Source organism: Akebia trifoliata, chromosome 3 (genome assembly GCF_017979445.1).
Source record: "Akebia trifoliata isolate Shusen 1 chromosome 3, ASM1797944v1, whole genome shotgun sequence".
Taxonomy (NCBI): Eukaryota; Viridiplantae; Streptophyta; class Magnoliopsida; order Ranunculales; family Lardizabalaceae; genus Akebia; species Akebia trifoliata.
This window is the reverse complement of record NC_141377.1, coordinates 24,964,011-24,974,800: the sequence shown is the minus strand read 5'-3', so window position 1 is coordinate 24,974,800 and position 10,790 is coordinate 24,964,011.

Genomic DNA, 10,790 nt, shown 5'->3' with positions numbered 1-10,790 from the left:
TAATTTACAGAAAATAATATTAGACTAGGGGCATTTTGGGAAGTCAAGCCTTTTACCCTTTCTTTCTAAACCATGATCTAAGCCCACCTATTAAGTCCTCCTAAATGCTAATTGACTCGATTAAGGTGCAGGGAACCAAGAAGTTGTCGAGTTGGTCATTCAAGATCATCAAGAAAAAAGAGAAGCCCGCTAAGTCGAAAACCCGAAAAGGTAACTTAGGCAAAATTTAGGGCATAACCATAAAAAAGAAAGCCTGCTAGGTTGAAAACCTGAAAAGGCGACCTAGACAAAAATCAAGGCATCATCAGAAAAAGAAAAACAAAGCCCGCTAGATTGAAAACCTAAAGAGGCGATATAGGCAAAAATTAAGGCATCATCAAATGGGAGGAAAGATCCCATCAAAAAGAAGAATTCAGAAGGAAGTTTGTGCAGAAACTATAAAATGCAGAACCATTTAAGCCACAATATTCGTTTTTCAGCTAAGAGCTCACATCCGACGAAGACAATGTTGAAGTCAAAAAAATAAGAAGTCATCTTGAACATTGTAGGATCTTCAAAAGTATGTTATTTGTTCAAGTGTTCGCTAATGGAAGATGTAGAATCATCAACCACTTTGAAGAGAAAGATCTTCTATTATAATATTTATCAAGATTTTTTAAGTCCAACTCAAGCATTTCTCAAAAATAATGATCAATTCTTTATTGCACATATGATAATCTTAAGAGTCTTAAATTTAAGAGAATGTCAGTTCTTCTATCTGTCATACATCAGAGTCCATATTTTTCAAGCGTAATCCATTCCATCAGTCTCGTAGTCAAGTCCCAGTTAAAGTCAACCTTGAAACTAGGGACATTTTTGAAAGTCATTTAATTTCATAGTTTTGTTCTTAATCACATGATAAAAATGAAAATCTTACTTAAAAGTTCGATGAAGTCCAATGATAATTATGAATCCAAATGCATGATAAGCCAATAAAGGCCCGGTCTTTCAAATTTTGATCTCGATTTTGAATCATAGAATGAGTAGGTTTTTTGAAGTGCCTACAAACCTAAGTTCGAGTCCGAGAAATGAGACTCCAACTTGTTGAATCATAGAATGAGTAGGCTTTTTGAAGTGCCTAGAAACTTAAGTTCGAGTCCGAGAAACGAGACTCCAACTTGTTGAATCATAGAATGAGTAGGCTTTTTGAAGTGCCTAGAAACCTAAGTTCGAGTCCGAGCAACGAGACTCCAACTTTTTGAATCATAGAATGAATAGGCTTTTTGAAGTACCTACAAACTTAAGTTTGATTCCGAGAAATGAGACTCCAACTTTTTGAATCATATAATGAATAGGCTTTTTGAAGTGCCTATAAACCTAAGTTCGAGTCCGAGAAACGAGACTCAAACTTTTTGAATCATAGGCTTTTTGAAGTGCCTACAAACCTTAGCTCGAGTCCGAGAAACGAGACTCCATGTTTAATAGGATTGTTTAAGTTCCTCTAAACCTTAGTCAGAGTCCGAGAAACGAGACTCCAGCTTTGTTTGAATCATAAAACGAATTAACAGGATTGTTTAAGATCCTTAGCCCGAGAAGCGTGACTACGATAGGTTCGAGTCCGATAAACGAGACTCATACTTTTTCGAACTCTAAAAAAGAATTTCAAATAGGATTTAATGAAGTTCTTACATTGTTATGACTCCAATTACCTCATTGTTCAACCTTGCCATGATTTTTTTCGTTGCATAAGCACATTTCAATTTTGAATCATTATTGTCAGTGAGAGAAGATCTCTAGGACCTGTTACATTTTTTTTTTCACAGCATCACACCATTGCACACACGTGTACTTTTGCATTAGTCAGGGAGAATTTTCTAAAATTCAAGGATCTGACACTGTTAGTGAGAGCTTACACTCGAGAACCTGACAACATTTTGTTCGGGGAGAGTTTTACCCTCAAGGATCCGAACGCCTCGACAAATTGCTAAATCAAGCTGTAAAAGGAACTGTTACTAGCTTTGGCATTCTGATATCGCACTATCTACCAAAATAGATTTGCTATCTAGTTTGTTTCAACCCTATGCCAAAGAGTGGCATCTATAGCCACCTCATTTTTTAGTCCACCTGATTAATTAACTTGTCAACCCGATCGCAACGGTTCCCAATGATGGATGTTTATTCCAATGCTTTATTTTGTTACCAAATATGTTTCAGAAATTCGGATGAGGTATCTCGAACCGACAAAGCCTTAGAAACCACGCTACGCTAGGAAAATACGACTCTAGAAACATAGAAATCATCATTTTACAGACAAAAAGAAGTTTCACGATAAAAATCACTAAAAAATGATCAAATTATCAAAATACCCCTAATATCAAAAGATCCCTAGAGCCTACATTACTCTTACAAAAATCCATTCAAACACATAAAATAATAAATCGAAACCAAATAAATCATTTAGCCAATTTTCACAAAATTGAATAAAATTATGAAAATGCCCCTCATAAAGTTCACGATCATTTCACATAAAAAACTTCATAAATGACACAAACCAATATTTCCATTGATTTTCTTACGAAAAATCGATTCTAAAACATCTTAGAACATCAAAAACTGACTTCAAACGCGAAAAGTCCTCTCTGGGGAAAAACGATAATTTCACAATTTTCATAATTAAAAATTTTGAAATTAATAAATAAAACATTAAATAATTAAAGTGAAACATTAGTGAAATTAATTTAAAATTTTGAACTAAAAAATCGATCAATCAGGCTCTCAGGCAAAATTGTTGAGGGTTCGCAAGATATTTCTTCAAGGACCCCCCTCCATTTGGGGGTCTAAAGAATTAAAGATATAATAGAGGGGGGTTCTCCAAAAAATTAAAGTCAATCAAGTAAGACTAAATTCAAATTTTAAAGTCAATCAAGTAAGACTAAAGTCAAAATTAAAGTCAATTAAGTAAGACTAAAGTCAAGATATTAAAGTCAATCAATTAAGACTAAAGTCAAAATTTTAAAGTCAATCAAATAAGACCAAAAGTCAAAATCCTAATAGAGTTCCAATTAAATAATAACTCTATTTAATAGAATTCTAACTAAAATACAACTCTACCTAAAACAATTCTAATTAAAATACAATTCTACCTAAAATAATTCTAACTAAAATACAACTCTAACTAAAACAATTCTAATTAAACACTAATTCTATCTAAATAAACCCTTAAAAAAATCTATAAATAGAGGTCCTCACACCCTATTTTCGTATAAAATCATAAATCCTAAGATAAGTAGGTCAAAAAGCCCCCCTAGCCTCCTATAAACCCTAGTTTTGAAGCCCCAACTCCTTACCTAATACCCATACTTCGAGTTTAGCTTGAAAAATACCTAGAAGCCCTTTAAAAACACTCCAAAATCCATATAAAAAATTCGAAGAACCCAGATCTAAGAAAGAGATACTTTGCCTCGGAGATCAGAAATCAGATCCGGAGACAGAACGAAGCGAGGAGTACTATACAAGGAGTTACTCAACCAGATCTGAAGGAACGATAAAGTTATTTTCGGAAAGGTATAATTTCTTAATTTTTTTATTATCTAGATTTTTTTTAGCAATGTAATTTATTTGGAAAATTAGTAGAGACCGACTTTTTCTGGGCGGGGTTGGTGCCTAACCCCTTTCAACCCCGTAACGTGATCACCGAACCCTTTTTTCTTTCGTAGATTAATAATGTTTGCCTTTTTTCAGAGTCAGTTTGGTACCTACACCGTAATAACTAGGTGGCGACTCCCAAACCTCAAGGGTCAAAGCGAATCCGCACACCCCGCGGATCGAGGGCGCTTTCACCATGCCATTATCACTCATTTCAAAATTTAACCCCATTATACCCCAAACCTCCTCCCAACTCCTATAAAAACCCCTCCCCTCCTATGAAAAATGGTTAGCAATTATTACCAAGTCTCCCAAAAAAAAAAAATCTACTCACCCCTCTTTTACTCTACTACTCTCTCATACCACCTTCTAAAAGGTAACTTCACTCACATACTTCACTAAGGACCTAGGAAGATTTAGAAGAAGAAGGAAGAAGAGGAAAGAAGCTTCAAGGTGGGTTCTAAACTTCCCCCTTCCCTCTCTCTCTCTAACCTTCGCCTCTTCCCTCTCCTAACATCCCCCTCTTCTATTTTATTTTACCCTTTTTAATGATTGGACCCCAAGGCTAAAGGTTCATAAGGGTCATTCCCATCAATGAAATGACCCTACGATCAAATCGAAAATGAATTCCTATCAAGGGTACAAGCACTTCTACGTGGTACTTTATTTTCTAATATTTTGTCAAAATCAAAGTAACCGAGTTGTGTAGAGGTTACCGCCATTTGACAGGGAGAAAAGGGTGCCTAACACTTTCCCTTTTCTCCAACAAAGCCGCTTGCCCGAGCCTCTAGGTTGGATTAGTTCCCTATCCGTTGCGAGTCACTAACAATAAAAAATGGCAATTTTTCGAAAATGTGCACCGGGTGACCATTCACACCCATTCACAATTTGAATGGTGGCGACTCCAAATCGTAGTATATGTGATCGTCATAATGACAAAAACCATGGAGCTACAGCTGGCGACTCCACTGGGGATTTAGGCTCATCCCTCGCGAGTAACTCGGTCATTTGAAAAAAAAAATAGATTTTTAGTTTACTAATGTTGTTTCTTGTTGTTGTGTGTATTTTGTTTTGCTTTTGATGTCATTCTTATGTCCACAATTGTAATATTTACTTACATTCTTGTTTATGATATTTGTAAGGGGGTTGATGAAAAATAATGAATGAAAATGCACGTGTGCACTTGCGAGCATAGCCCCACTTCCAAGCCACCCCACCCTCAATATACATAGCCCTGATGCTTAGTAGTTCTACGGCTTGAGATCATTATTTCAAGTATCGGGGATGAACACATCAAACCCGATCACCAACCAACGACATGTGTACTTCGGTATGCATTGAGGTTTGAAGATCGGATAGCCGTGAAACTACCTACTAGCCGCATGCATGCGCCCGATTAGACAATACTAGGACACAAGTTCAAAGTTTCATATCGACCCCCGGACAAAAGTTGTATTGGTTTAGTTGTTGTCGGGCCTTGAAGCCCACATTGTAAGCCCAAGAAGGCATGGTTGTAAAGATCATAGGTTCTTTTATATTTTTTTTATCTTCCTTCCCTTAGGTAAGAGGGGGAAATGTGTTGCGTCATAAAAAATAAAAAAATAATAAAAAATAAAAAACAGTAAGGGAACATTGAAAGCAGGGGCAAAAAGAAACAGTTCTGTGAAATTCCAGAAACTAGATTTCATTCTTGTCCGTGCCCATGACACGGATAGACTAAAATGTGTGGCATCCGTGTTGGGAACACGGTTAAGACAATGGGCGCTTCATCTGTGTTTTAGGCACGGTTGAAACAGAGAATGTCTCATCCGTGCCCAAGACACGGATAGCAAAAAAATAAATTACATCCGTGCCATTAACACAGACCAGAGTGAACTCGACGCTACTGAATGAACTCGATAGTCCATTTTTGAAGGGGCCCGCTCACTATTGATCAAACGGTGACGGTACCCTTAGGAAAATCCTAAGTTTTGGGACAAATTGAGTAAAATAGATTTTGGCAATCAATGTTTTCAAAAACAAAAAAAACAAACAAAAAATAAATAAATAAAATAAATAAATAAATAAAATAAATAAAAAATAAAAAATAAAAATAAAAATAAAAAAAGAGAGTGGAGGAATTTGCGGATTTGCCAACTCGAGACAATTTTGTGAGTTGGGTCACCACTTGTACCCATTTAAACCGGACCCACGATCCGTACCATCCAACTGGGTCGCGACCCAGATCCATTTTCAACTGGGTTACGACCCAGACCCAATCCAACTGGGTTACGACCCAGACCCATTCCAACTAGGTTACGACCCAGATCAGTTACCAAATAGGTTACGACCCAGATCTAATCCAACTAGGTCCACAACCCAGATCCAACCCAGACCCAAATCCATTCCAACTGGGTTTACAACCCAGATCCATTGAGACCACAACCCAAATTCGTCTCGACGGGGTCTAAGACCCGGATCCACTACAAGCTGGATCTAGATTCAATTTCGAACCAAGTTCAGGATCTAACAAAGATAACAATCGATCAATCTACTCAAGTGCATCCAACTTTTTCAAAAAAAAACAAAAACAAAAATTTCCAAAAAGTACCAATTGCAGTCATTGATCAAAGTCGATGCCTAGAAAGATCTTACCCTGTTGATACGAGGGGGATAGACTACGTCTATTCAGGGAACAAGGTGATTTAAGAGTGCCATTGTGCGCCGCCTCTTCCTTGGAGATTTGCCTGGCCGACGATGATTTCAGATAACTGAATTGGAGGCTACTAAAAACATGGGTTATTCCAAATCAATTTATCTCAAAAATTACTTCTTCCAAGTATTTTCCGACTCCGTGTCGATGCCAGCTCCGTGCTGATGAAATTACTTTTTTAAGTGTTTTCCCGACTCCGTGTCAATGCCAGCTCCGTGTTGATGAAATTACTTTTTTAAATATTTTCCCGACTCCGTGCTGATGAAATTACTTTTTTAAATATTTTCCCGACTCCGTGTCGATGCCAGCTCCGTGCTGATGAAATTACTTTTTTAAGTATTTTTTCGACTCCGTGTCGATGCCAGCTCCGTGCTGATGAAATTACTTTTTTAAGTGTTTTCCCGACTCCGTGTCTATGCCAGCTCCGTGCTGATGAAATTACTTTTTTAAGTGTTTTCCCGACTCCGCGTCGATGCCAACTCCATGCTGATGAAATTACTTTTTTAAGTGTTTTCTCGACTCCGTGTCGATACCAGCTCTGTGCTGATGAAATTACTTTTTCAAAATATTTTCCCGACTCCGTGTCGATGCCAGCTCCGTGTTGATGAAATTGTTTTTTCAAAATGCGCTTCCGACTCAGTGTCGATGCCAGCTCCGTGCTGATGCCAACTCCGTGTTGATGCGGACTCCGTGTCGATGCCAGCTACGTGCTGATGTAATTCTTTTGTAAAATATTTTACTAACTCCATGTTGATGCTGGCTCCGCGTCGAGAAATTACCTTTTCACTAAAACTCATAATAAACAACTTTACCCGACTTAATAAAACATCATGCATCTTTATTTTTGTTAATAAGATAGCAACGCTTGGTTGTCTGTACCCACAGGTGGCCAAGCGAAAGAAATACAAGTAGCCAGAAGTGCCTCCCTATTTTCTCATATCATCTACCGTCGCCATGAGTTCTTCCGAACCAACACAACCTCCAGTGACCGAAGCATCAGGTATCGACCGTAAATAACGGCACTACTAAAGATAATTGAGAGGCAAGACAAAATAGTCAGTACTATGTTAGCCAACGCCAGTATCCTACAAGGGCAAACGATATAACAACACGCATCCGGGTCGAATCAAGAGTTACTCGAGCAACCTCCACAGGGACCCCAGACTACGATGCCACCTGCAGTGCCTGAATACTAGGGGCCTCCACTCTATATTCCACAGAACTGACCACCCTCAATGGTCATTCCCGATGATGAATGTGAGTACAGAGCTACGGAAGCCAAAAGCGCAACGGAAGAAAAACTGGCTCAGCAGATCGAATCTCTACAGGAAGAGATGAGGAGGATGAAGGGCCTCAACGCTATGAGCTGAATCCGATTCAAGGATTTGTGCTTCTACCCTAATGCTCAACTACCGGCCAAGTTCAAATGCCCGGAGTTTGAAAAATATAACAGAGTAGGGTGTCCGCTGTCACATCTGAAGTTGTATTGTGGTTCCATGTGCCAATACGGCGAGGATGATAGGTTGTTGGTACAGTTGTTTCAAAGGAGCTTAACCAGGCCGGCGCTCAAATGGTTTTCTGGACTAGATCACTCACTCATTAAGAACTGGCAAGACTTAGCCGAAATGTTCTGGCAAAATTACCGGTTCAATACTGATGTGGGGCTAGATTGAAACGACATGGCCAAAATGACAAGGAAGCAGAAGGAAACGGTGAAAGAGTATGCATAGAGATGGCGAGAATCCACCTCACAAGTAAGGCCCGCAATGATAGAGCAAGAGATGAACACTACGTTTATCTCGACACTAGGGCATGCCTTCTATACTCATCTGGTGGGGCATACCACAGGCACATTCTCGAACCTGGTACAAGTGGCTGATCGGGTCGAGGATGGGATCCGAACCGGTCTAATATTTGACTTCACGAGTCTCGGGACAACAACAGGAATCCTTCCTCAGAGAAAGCCAAGGCCCATGGGAAAGAAGAGGGAAGAAACACAGGTCAATAACGTACAGCCGAATCGACCCCTCTTCATTCCCTCACCAGCACCGAGACCACAAGCACCGACAACTTCATGGGCACCAGCACCGCCAACATGGAACCCTCCTCCTCAAAATCAATTCTTGGCAAATCCTCCACCAGTTACACAACAGCCACCACTATACGGACAATAGGCATGAGCTAACAGAGTAAACAGAGTGTTTACCAGGTTACCCATGACACTATCCGAATTACTGCCAATCTTACTCAGGGGTGAGTATCTTGCAAAACGTCCGTCAAATCCTGAGGCTGCCAAAGGGCCAGGATATAACTCTAACCTATTCTGCGAATTCCACATGGGTGCACCAGGGCACTCTACAGACCAATGCTGGCAGCTCAAGCATCAAGTATAGAACCTAATTGATAAAAAGGCTCTCATTCTAGATGGGCCTGCCAACCCGCCCCAACAACAAAATATCAATCAAAACCCCCTACCTACTCACAATAGAGAGGGGAGTGGGCATAGGGTAAATGTCGTCTGCGGAGAGCTCGACTTCTACCCTTCGGATTTGATAGCAGCTGTCTAGGGGCAAAAATCAGGATCCACTTAACCCAGGAATCATGGACATCATCAGTTAACACCGTCAACCACTACACAACGAATTCACCTCAAATTCGCAATTGCCTCTTAGAATGGCCGACTTCACCATCCATCCCACTCATCAAAATACGACTACTCGACCGCCCTTAGTCGTACCTTATGGATCACCCCATCATCAAAATTCAGCCCGACCTCCCCTTGTCATACCATACGCACCACCATATTCTCAAGGATCAACTCGACCCCCCCTTCACATACCATACACTTCGTCTCCATGACCACCACTCGTTATTCCATATACTCCATCAGCTCCTCACGTGACTCCTCCTACTACCACTGCCTCCAAACCATCATCGCCACCCCTCATCCTCAATATGAAACCTGATCCACCCCCCATAATCATACGCTCACCTAAACCATTCCCCTATAGCTCCAAACATGCAGTTCCCTGGAGCTATGAGACCACTATCACCACAACCACGGGGGTCGAAACAGTGAAAGAAACAATAGTGGCGGATATCGACCATATGACAAAGGCAGGAAAATGCCAAAAATTACTAGAAAATGGGGAAAACATCGGGGAAGAAACAAGAGAGACAGCAAAAGAGGGGACAAACGAAGAAAAAAGGCAAGCTAAGGGAAAAGGTAAGTTGTATAAGGAGGAGAAGATGGAAGAAAAGGTGAAAGTGACAGACAAGGAAGCTGCAGACTTCGTTAAGCTCATTCTCAAAAGTGAGCATAATATAGTAGACTGATTGAACAAACAGCTAGCTCAAATCAATATCTTAGGGCTGATGCAAAAATCGGAAGAGTACCAGGAGGCACTGCTGAGAGTTCTGGGGAAATCACATGTACCTTCGACCACGACACTGGCACAGTTGGAACAAACAGTCCGCCAGATCATGGCCCCCAATCCTATTACTTTCACAGAGAATGAATTCATGCTTGAGGGAACGGGGCACATCAAACCACTAAACATTATGATCATATGCAAGGGCATGATGGTTGCTAGAGTACTGATTGATAATGGCTCAGCACTTAAAGTCTGTCCGCTCGAAACCTTCCGGAAACTCAACGCTGATTGGTCATATGTGAAACCCAATAACAAGGTTGTCCGAGGCTTCGACAATTTGAAAAGGGATTCCCTGGAAGAGGTGGATTTACCTATCACGATAGGTCCTTGAACCTTCGAAATAACATTTGAAGTCATGGAAATACCAACGACATTCAACCTGTTACTGGGCAGACCTTGGATCCATATTGCTGGAGCTGTACCTTCCTCATTACACCAAAAGAGTCAAATTTATCATGGGGCAGGGGATGATATCAGTATTGGTAGAGAACCTTATTCCAGCTGGGAGAGCTCCAGATGTGCCATTCATTGATATCGAGATGACAAAGGATAATGCACTTTACCATTCATACCAATTCGCTGCTGTCAATCACATCGAGAAGGGGAAAGAGAAGGTGAGGGCAAAGCTATCAAGAACAAACCTGATGATTGGTCGGGTTATGAAAAGATTATGATATCAACCCAAGCAAGGGTTGGGGCCAGGAGGAAGATGAAGAGCTACACCGGTCGAAGCAAGGAAGCATACTCCTTACTTTGGTCTAGGATTTAGACCCACAAATAGGGATATTGCAGAAATGAATGACAAGAAAAAGGAGTTTCAGCTAACAAGAAAGCAAAATCGTGAGTCGAACATCTAGAATCTGGGCCGAGTCCCTCGCATCAGTGTTAGCTTCCCGAAGTCCCATATCAGACCTGACGACTTATCAGAACCGCCATTAGCAAAAAAGCCAAAAATGGTAAATCCTAAACCAGTGCACATTCAAGAAGACCCAATAGTAGAGTCCCAATCATCCTTTGAAGAAGGCATTGATGTTTTATTC